Here is a 9341-nt window from a genome sequence, read left to right on the forward strand (position 1 = left end):
TAGAAACAAACTAAAGGCCAATAACACCTTGACCACAATATGCAAGGTGAAGGTTTGCAGGGTTTGAATAATTATAGGTTCCAATTCTATGCAAGCCACCTAATAAATTCCTGAAACAGCAACAACAATTTTATTATTTATATCGTGTCCATCTAGCTGGGTTTCCCCAGCCACTCTAGGCGGCTTACAGCACATAAAAAATTGTAAAACATTAGACATAAAAAATTTCCCGATACAGGGCTTCCTTCAGATGTCTTCTAAAAGTCAGACGGTTGTTTATTTCCTTGACGTCTGAAGGGACATCAACTATTTTTCAATCATGTGTTAAAAGAAAATGATTTATAACCTCTATCAAATCCATATTGGCTTGCAGAGACTTGAATGCCCAATTGCCTTAATACATGCTGCATACTACAACTGTAATATGAAAACAATCAGACTCCCTAACAAACAGAAATATTTCTAGACTTACGTTTGCATGGCTTTCTCTGGAACATTCTTAGTCTTGATACTAAGGAAAGAAAGAAAAACACATTTCTAGCCTACATTTTAGCTTAAAGAGATAGTTTAAAATGTACTCCCAGGGCTGTCCCATAAATCATGTAATTAATGGAGTGCCAACATTCCAGTCAAATGTTGCCACATACTATTGTAAAGAGATTACCAGTATCTTTTTAAAATGTGCAGTTCTGCCAGACAACTTCAAAGGGATGCTGAGTGGGTAAATATATATTATTTTGGAGTGAGACCCTGCTCTTCTTGATCTAAGCCACATGGTAATATTGTGCTGCCAAATTTCTATAGCTCAGAAATATACCACCCAGAGTTTCAAAAAGGTACATGTCCTCCATCTTAGAAGATTGTTAAAATTATCCTGGACGACTTTTGTATGATAAAAGCATAGATGCTATCAGAAGCCTCTTACCATTATGACTGGCTGTTTCTGTACGATCAGAGCGTAGAAGTTACATTTTCATCAGACCACTAGTCTGGGCTTCTCCAAGTGTCAAAACATAGGGCAGCCACTTACGCATTGCCCCGGAAGAGGAAATGAATCACCCTGAAAAAGGGCACAAATCTGCAAAAAATTGTTATATGCTGATTTATGGGTACAGATTTAGAAACAATTGCTATAATTTAAATAGAAAATAATAATAATAATAATAATAATAATAATAATAATAATAATTTGTTATTTATACCCCACCCATCTGGCTGGGTTCTCAAGCCACTCTGGGAGGCTTCCAACAAAATATTAAAATACAGTAGTCCATCAAACATTAAAAGCTTCCCTAAACAGGGCTGCCTTCAGATGTCTTCTAAAGGTCTGGTAGTTGTTCTTCTCTTTGACATCTGGTGGGAGGGCGTTCCACAGGGCAGGCGCCACTACGAAGAAGGCCCTCTGCCTGGTTCCCTGTAACTTGGCTTCTCGCAGTGAGGGAACCACCAGAAGGCCCTCGGCGCTGGACCTCAGTGTCCGGCCGTTTAGGGCTTTAAAGGTCAGCATCAACACTTTGAATTGTGCTCGGAAATGAAATGCATAACATCACACCAAAGTGGGAAATAGTGAGCGGTAAGGTGACTTGGTTGCTAACTCAGTCTGCTCCACAGTGCTGTTGACAGGCAACTTTAAGGCTCCTGATCTCCCTTCTTATGGCTGCTTACATTTAAAAAGATATTGGGCAGGACATCCCTCCAAATGGAGGACACCTTGAAATACGGGTCTGTCTTCTGCCGGCCCTTCCACACATACCCAGTCTAGACAGGGCAGTATGGACACCTGCCTTGATTTCAGCTTGGGCAAGGGCGCAAGACAAGCATCACAGACCACCAGAGGCTTCGTGAGGTCAGCATAAGAGTGGCACTACTGGCATGCTGACACCTTAACACACTCACTGAATAGTGCTGATGAAGGAGGGGAGAATTGCAACACTGGACAGCAACAGCTAGGAGGGATACCTTTTTGGCAAGAGCTTTTGATCAGCAGTAGCCTACTGGAGCAATGAAGCCCTGGAATTTTAGCACCAGGGCCTGTAAAAGTTCATAGTAATTCTCAGTGCAGTTCCAATGTGGAGAAGGTGGATAGATATAAAATTGGGAGCCTACTGTCAGGGCAGAAAGGAGTGTGATTAGTTAGGGAGCCGTTTTGTATCTCTATCTTGCTGTGATTAACAGGTAACTTCAAATAGGTAAGGGTGAATTTTGCACGTGCCTGTCAACCTCTGCACAGTGTGTGTCCATTGGACACCTGGAGACTGGAGAAATCCACAGACTTCTGTGCAGCCTTTTCCTCTAATAGAAAATAATATGCATATGAAGAGGTGCAGAAGCAGAGCTGAAGGCATACAAAAACAAAGACTATAGGTGTGTTGGTTTGTTGGTTTGATTTTTAAGAGAGATCCTGGGGCTCAAATGTGCCAGGAATACCTGATTCCTAATTTCAGTTGTGCAAGCAGGGACATTGCTAGTGTGATGTCCTGGGACTCTGGCTTGGACTCAGAGACAGAGGAGTCTCAGTCTGCGCTGGATCCTTTGCTTCAGGCGGCATCTGAATCTAGTCTGGGGCCTGATTCTGAAAAGCCCCAGTCTGTACAGCTTCCCCTGCAACAAGCACCAGCTGGGCCGAGTCAGGGGCCTGAGCCTGCCCTGGCTCCAGATGCGGGGATGACCTCGTTGCCCTCTGCTGGGCAATCACTTACAGCTGCTCCACTACCGGTTGGGTCAGGGGAGGCTGAGGCAGCCTCTGGGTCTAGTAACCCACCGACGTCTCCCAAGCTGCAGAGACTAAGGTCTGAGAGAAGGAGAGACCTGAGTACTCGCAGGAGGAGTGCTCGCCTTTGGGCGAGACAGGGAGGTGAGTCACCGGGGGATCAGGACCGGCCATTACCCCGACAGAGATAAAAGGCTGCTGGACCCCGCCCCAGGTTGCGGGAGCTATGTTGCTATTTGCCAGAACCTGCCAGTGATCCTGTGCCTGACCTTGCCTCATGGAACCCTTGGATTCGGGACCAGACCTGGACCACATTGCTCGGGTTTGCCACCAGCTTGGCTGCAGGAGTTGCCAGAAGGAGGCGTACAAGGCGCCATCCAGTCACCTTAGGGAATCCACTCCAAACTTGTGTAGGGTTTACTCCTTAGCTTTTTCTTCCCCTGAATATATTCCGTAAGGCAGCAGAGGGCAAGGGTCAGAGTTTTCCTTCTCCTAGATGGACTGCTTTCCCACCTGCCCCTCACTTCCCTCTATAGCATGTGCAGAAACCACCCTCTTGATCATTGGATCCACTATTAGTCTCATCCACTCAATCCACTGAAGCCTCTCTTCACATGCAGGGGAAATCTCCAACCCACTGAGTGTTTGAGACCCATTGACTACCCTCACCTGGTTTAGCCAGCCAGTGGAAGCTTTTTCCCCAGGAGTGGCCACTGTTGCATGCTGACAGCTTCTAGGAGCCACAGGAGAGCACTGAGTGGACAACTACCCCGGAAAGGGCATGTCCCCCCCCCCGAGGTACTACCCCTCCCCTAACACCCCATACACATGCTAATTTATAGATGTCTCTGGGCAAATTAAGATAGTTAGTGGCTGGGTTTAACCATCCATAGTTTTGACCTATAAAGCCTCATTTGTCTCAGGACCCCAGTCCTCAAGGACTGTCTCTCTCCGCATGAATGGGCTTTTCGGGGGTGGTTTTGCATCTGTGGAATGCTCTCCCCAGGGAAACACAGTCATCACCAGCTTCTAAGTGGCATGTTAAGACCACATTCTCTCAATTCCAGTTGTCACCAACCAAAAGAGTTCTGAAAATATGGTATAAATACCATCAAAAATTGGTCCTAAATATGTCTCCTTTTATCTCTGTTGGCAAATGCATCCACAGGAAGATCGGTACACAACACCATAAATTTCCTAACTTGGCCTCAGAAAAAGAAACCACAAAGGAAAAAATGGTTTAGTAATGGTCAGCTAATATCTTATGAACAAGTAGTGTCAAAACTAGACTAGGTCTAGGTCTCTGCTTTTCTAGTACTTCCAATTAAGACATATTGTTGAGCAATTAAGAATGAAATATGGACTTCCACATGCATATATTCCTTTTGGGAATCTTTTGATTAACACAAACTTAAAAAAGGATTATCAGCAAAATCTACTTAACACTATCAGATATTAAAATAAGCCAATTATATCCAACTTTCAAAAGAAAATGGGGGAAAAGACTTGGCAAGCTACAGTCTTTAGCCCTGCATGGAACAGGATGAATGGCCCTGGCTGTTTAAAACAATACTAACTGCTGATATGTGTTAATCTTAAAGAAAAGAAAAAGTCAAATATGCATACCAAAAGTATCTTACTCCTTATAAAGTAAGCAAAATCTATAAACTCAGTTTGAACTGTTGGAAATGCAGGAAAATCAAAGCAGTTTTTGTACATATATTCAGATCATGTGCTAAAGTAAAACTTTTTGGGAATACTGTGCCGGGCACTGACCAGGAATTTCCAGAATATGGTGTAACAAGAAATCCCACGACTTCTCTCATTTGCATAGCATGAATGGAAGTAAGAAAAGTAGACACTCAGCTGGGTGCAAAGCTTATGACTGGCACATGACTGTGCATTGGCCAATGTTGGAAAAATAAGAAACCTCTTCCTATAACTGAGCAGCTGAATTTTTTGGGGGAAATTGCACTGCTGACCGAACTGACCTATCAAAAAAAGAGGTATATGTAATCCTTTGTAGAGAGATGGGCCTTGTTCATAAATTTCTGGAAAAGAGAACTAAGGGTTTCAGGGAGAAATGTTGCCATCCATTTCCCTTTCTATACTATATAAGTTCAGTTGCATTTCTTTTTATTTGTAATAGGAAGAAAGAAAGGAAGAAATGTTGAGTTTGGACCATACCTTGGTATGATTTTGGCCATTACTGTGGTGCACTTCTTTCTGCTTGGAGGAGTGGGGTAAGATTTCTCCTTTTGAACAAGGATGGGCTGTGGCAAAAGAAGCGTCAACCTCAAAGGCATACTCTTCACTTCTTTATTTCTTGCATTTCGAGCCCACCTTTCCTCCAAAGGCAGCTCTCCTCCTCTCCTTTCATCCTCACAACAAGCCTGTGAGGTTGGTTAGGTTGAGAATGAACAGCTGGCCCAGGGTCACCTAGAGAGCTTTGGGGCCGAGTGAGGATTTGGTCTCCCAGGTCATAGTCCAGCACTGTGACCGCTATGCCACACACACTTCTTCCCCTTCTCTAATATATATAGCTGTGAGGAATGTCTGAACTGATCTTCCAGGATGAAGGAAGGAAGGATTTGGGCCCAACACATTCCCCCCCCCCCCTCTGTCTCTCCTGAACCCATTCACAATGCAACCAATCAGAGAAAGTAAATAAGTGCAACTCTTGTTGCGCTTCTCTCATTGCACAAGCCTGAAAAAAGTCCTCAGAAGAAAACCTGCCCATTGGCCTGTTCTCCATTGGTTCTGCTTGGACCTTGCTACTCTCAACTATTTATTTATTTGTTGAATTTGTACCCTGTCCTTCCACCCAAAGAAGCCCAGGACTGCAAACACATCCCAGTTTTTTAAAAGCATTCTAAAACACTTAAAACGTTCTAAAAACAGCAAGACTTAAATATGTCAAAAACAGTTTCAGTTAAAAAATATTCTAAAAGCAATTGCAATTAAAAACTTTTTATGCAGTAGTCTCAGGGTTGCCAGAAACAGTATTGTTCAGCCATCAAATGCCTGAGTAAAGAGGAAAGTTTCCAAATTCCTCCTGAAAGTAAATGATGATGGAATCATATGCACCTCACCAGGAAGAGCATTCCACAAATGGGCAGCCACCACTGAAAATACTCTATCAAAGAAGCAGCCTTTGGTGGTGGCCTAAACAACAGGGCCTAAGATCATAGATATTGCGGGAGGTGCTCTTTTAGGTACTTGGGTCCAAGCCATTCAGGGTTTAATATGACAGAAGTAGCACATTGAATTGGGCCCAGTAGCTCACTGGCAGCCCATGCAATTCTTTTAGGAGCAATGATACGTGGTCCCATTGGGCTGCCCCACTTAGCAACCATGTTTTGTTTTGTTTTTTTTTAATAAATTTTTTATTGGTTTTACAACGTTTTTTAGACAATACAAACAAATAGAAAAACAAACAAACATGTATAATTTCATAACCTTTTTTCCATAATCCTCCTTTCTCGGACTCCCCCATACCTCCCCTTTCTACATCCCAATTTACCAAATTATTTCAGCAGCTTCTAAGCAGTTTTATCAAATATATATCATCTTAGTCCTTTCTGTTACTTAATCTTATATTGCTGTATCCCTTTTTCTCTCAACACCTCGGCATTTTAGCATTCCTCAATTTTATAATAGTTCTTAAGATAGATTCTAAATTTCTTCCAGTCCTCTTCCGCTGTCTCTTTCCTCTGATCACGAATTCTGCCAGTCATCTCAGCCAGTGTCATATAGTCCATCACTTTCATCTGCCATTCTTCCACGGTGGGTAGATCTTGTGTCTTCCAATACTTTGCGATGAGTATTCTTGCCGCTGTCGTAGCATACATAAAAAATGTTCTATCTTTCTTTGTCACCAATTGGCCGACAATGCCCAAGAGAAAGGCCTCTGGTTTCTTAGGAAAAGTATATTTAAGTACCTTTTTCATTTCATTATATATCATTTCCCAGAAAGCCTTAATCTTCGGGCACGTCCACCAAAGGTGATAGAAAGTACCTTCAGTTTCTTTACACTTCCAACACTTATTGTCAGGCAGGTGATAAATTTTTGCTAGCTTGACTGGGTCATGTACCACCTGTAGATCATTTTCATAATGTTTTCCTTTAAGGCATTACATGCCGTAAATTTTATACCGGTGTTCCACAACCATTCCCAGTCAGCAAACCATGTTTTGAACTGGCTGCAAACTCTGGGCTGTCTTCAAGGGCAGCCCCACATAGGGCATATTGCAGTAGAGCCTAGACAACGGAGACCAGGTGATCCTGATCAGGAATAGCTGTAGGTGGCAAAGCAGCATCAGCCACAGAAGTTGCTGGAGACACCAGTGATCACTTGCCTATAAAATACAGGAAGAGTGTTTCTAAACATGCATCCTTGTGAAAGGAAACACATACATCTCTAACCTTGCATTCTTTGAAATTCATAAAGAATTCTGAATGCGGAGTGAGTTCACCAGAAGCGGGAATGATCTCTTTCTTGCTCACAGTAACTGGCTAACCTTAGCTGCTCAGAGTAACCTTAGCTGTGTGTCTGGAGGGGTTCACTGAAGAAGCCTGAAGCTCAACCTCTCCTATGATCTCCGCCTCCTCTGAAGGGTCCTTTAAATGTCAACTAGGCCCTTAAGATTACAACTCACCTCTGGCTCAGGGAGAGGGGGAGGAGTTGTGCCTTCTTCCTCCTGGTGCTGACCTGGTCCTTTCCCTTTCTGGCTGCCTTTTGTGCTTTCCCTTCCAGTTCCCCAGCGAAGCAGGTAAGAGCAAGGTTCTCAAACAGCAAAACTCAGATTTTTCTCCCTTGCTATCACCCCCACACCCGACCGGGGTGTATAGTCATAAAAGCATCTCTTTGGGCCCTGCGTCCTGAGCTGTGCTTTAGGTTAACCGCTCTTTACTAATGAATCTAGTAACTCGGCAGAGTTTGGTGGTAGAGTTCTCTGGGGTGTGAGTCAGGGTCTGGGATGGAGCCCAGCAGTTGCGGATGGGTCCAGGGGTGCAGAATTTAACTAAATAAGCAAAAAACCTAAGTAGCCCATTTTTTTACTTAATTGCTTGGGAATTCTAAACGCGCCAGGGGGCTTTACAGCTGAGCAGAGGGAGTCTGGAAGGAATGGCTCATTTATCTCCATTTAGTTTTACTTTGCTACAGTCCCCTTCCTTTTTCTCTTTAGGAATGACTGAGCATTACTTACTCTCAGAGAAGCCAAAAGTACACAAATTAGCTCTTTCCTGCAAATCTCCCCTCTGTCCTCGTGACTCCCACAACCAAACACAGACTTATTTTCTATGTTACACACATGCTGCTCTCTTCACGGCCATCACAGATATTTTCTCCTGCTCTTTCCGGAAGCATCACTTCAGATTTCAGTGGATGGAAGGAAGATTCATAGTAAGGCTGAATATCTTTAAGAACAATTTGCAGAAGCAAATTACTTTCCCCTGTGGTGTAAAAGCAAATATAATTAAAATGAACATCCTTCCTAGGTTGATATATGTTCCTTGGGGCCTTTCCCCCAACACAAATAGACCATCTATTCAGGAAATCCATATGAGAATTCCTTAGCAGACCCTGCATGGCACAGACCTGGCTGCAACTCCAAAGGTGCCAAGGAAGCTTCAGTCTCCCTAGACTACAAACGTTTGCCTGATTCCACCAGTTAGATACTGGCAAAAAGAGGCAGAATATGGTCGTGGTCAGTTTGTTTATATGTAATATGTTCATTTTGCATATGTAAGCATATGTGTTGGATTTTTTTTAGAAGGAGAACCTGCCTGAAAAGAGTTGCAAAAAGAAAATACCCCCTTTAAAAACAGTTGCAAAACTCATAACAAGTCAAGCCATTTCCTGAAAAATAAGACTAGCTTTCTCCAGTACTTTTTGGTTATTGTCCTCATGGATTGGTGCAGCTTTCTTTTAGTTTCTAAGTAAAATGGTCACTATTGTCAAAAAAGAAGATTTGCATTGATAAAGAAAGGGAAACAAAAAGAGAAAACCGATTTACTAAATGGATGTACAGTACACATGCTATTGGGGAAGATACCACATGACTGCTAACTGTTGAGTCTAGTCTGCAATGTGGCAAGCAGGGCGTTGGGGATGTTGGAGCTGCTTCCTTGATGGAAGTACTAGGCCTCCTCTCAGAGGTTTGCAGACTAGCTTGGAAGAGCTGGGAAGGCACTTGCTAACATGCCACTGAAAATCATAAGGTGGACACGACTTCAATAGTCCACTGAGCTTGTTGTGATGTGCAATTAACATGAAAACCAAACCAGACTCCAGTGGTTTGGGACTTCACTGAAAATATTTCACACAACACTTAGGAAGGAGTCTTGAAATTGTTAATTTCAAAGCTGCAACTATAAGAGAATGAATGAAACCACTGACAAATTTCAGTAGAGGAACACCCTTAAGTCCCCGTCTTCAGACCACACTGAATCCATAATAGCTTAAATGTGAAAGATGTTTTTTATAAACTGTTCATGCCTGTCATTACGTTGGATGGTGTGCATGTGTGGAATGAGAGCTTGTATAAGGCAAGGACGCCTGAAACGTGTCTCTTGCCATTCTGTGTACAGGGGCAAATTGCACCCCACCTCTTGTGGAATCCTTCCT

General features: G+C 43.1%; 1 long non-coding RNA gene across 1 annotated transcript; it reads right to left on the minus strand.

Moving 5' to 3' along the window:
• Positions 1 to 471: 471 nt before the first annotated feature.
• On the minus strand, positions 472 to 7576 carry LOC309515460. The gene is made up of 3 exons (XR_014212491.1): positions 7250 to 7576; positions 926 to 1078; positions 472 to 511 (listed from the first exon to the last, which is right to left on the minus strand). It is a non-coding gene; the product is annotated as an uncharacterized lncRNA (long non-coding RNA).
• Positions 7577 to 9341: the final 1765 nt, after the last annotated feature.

The sequence above is a fragment of the Podarcis vaucheri genome, assembly GCF_965113315.1.
Source record: "Podarcis vaucheri genome assembly, chromosome: 12".
NCBI lineage: Eukaryota > Metazoa > Chordata > Lepidosauria > Squamata > Lacertidae > Podarcis > Podarcis vaucheri.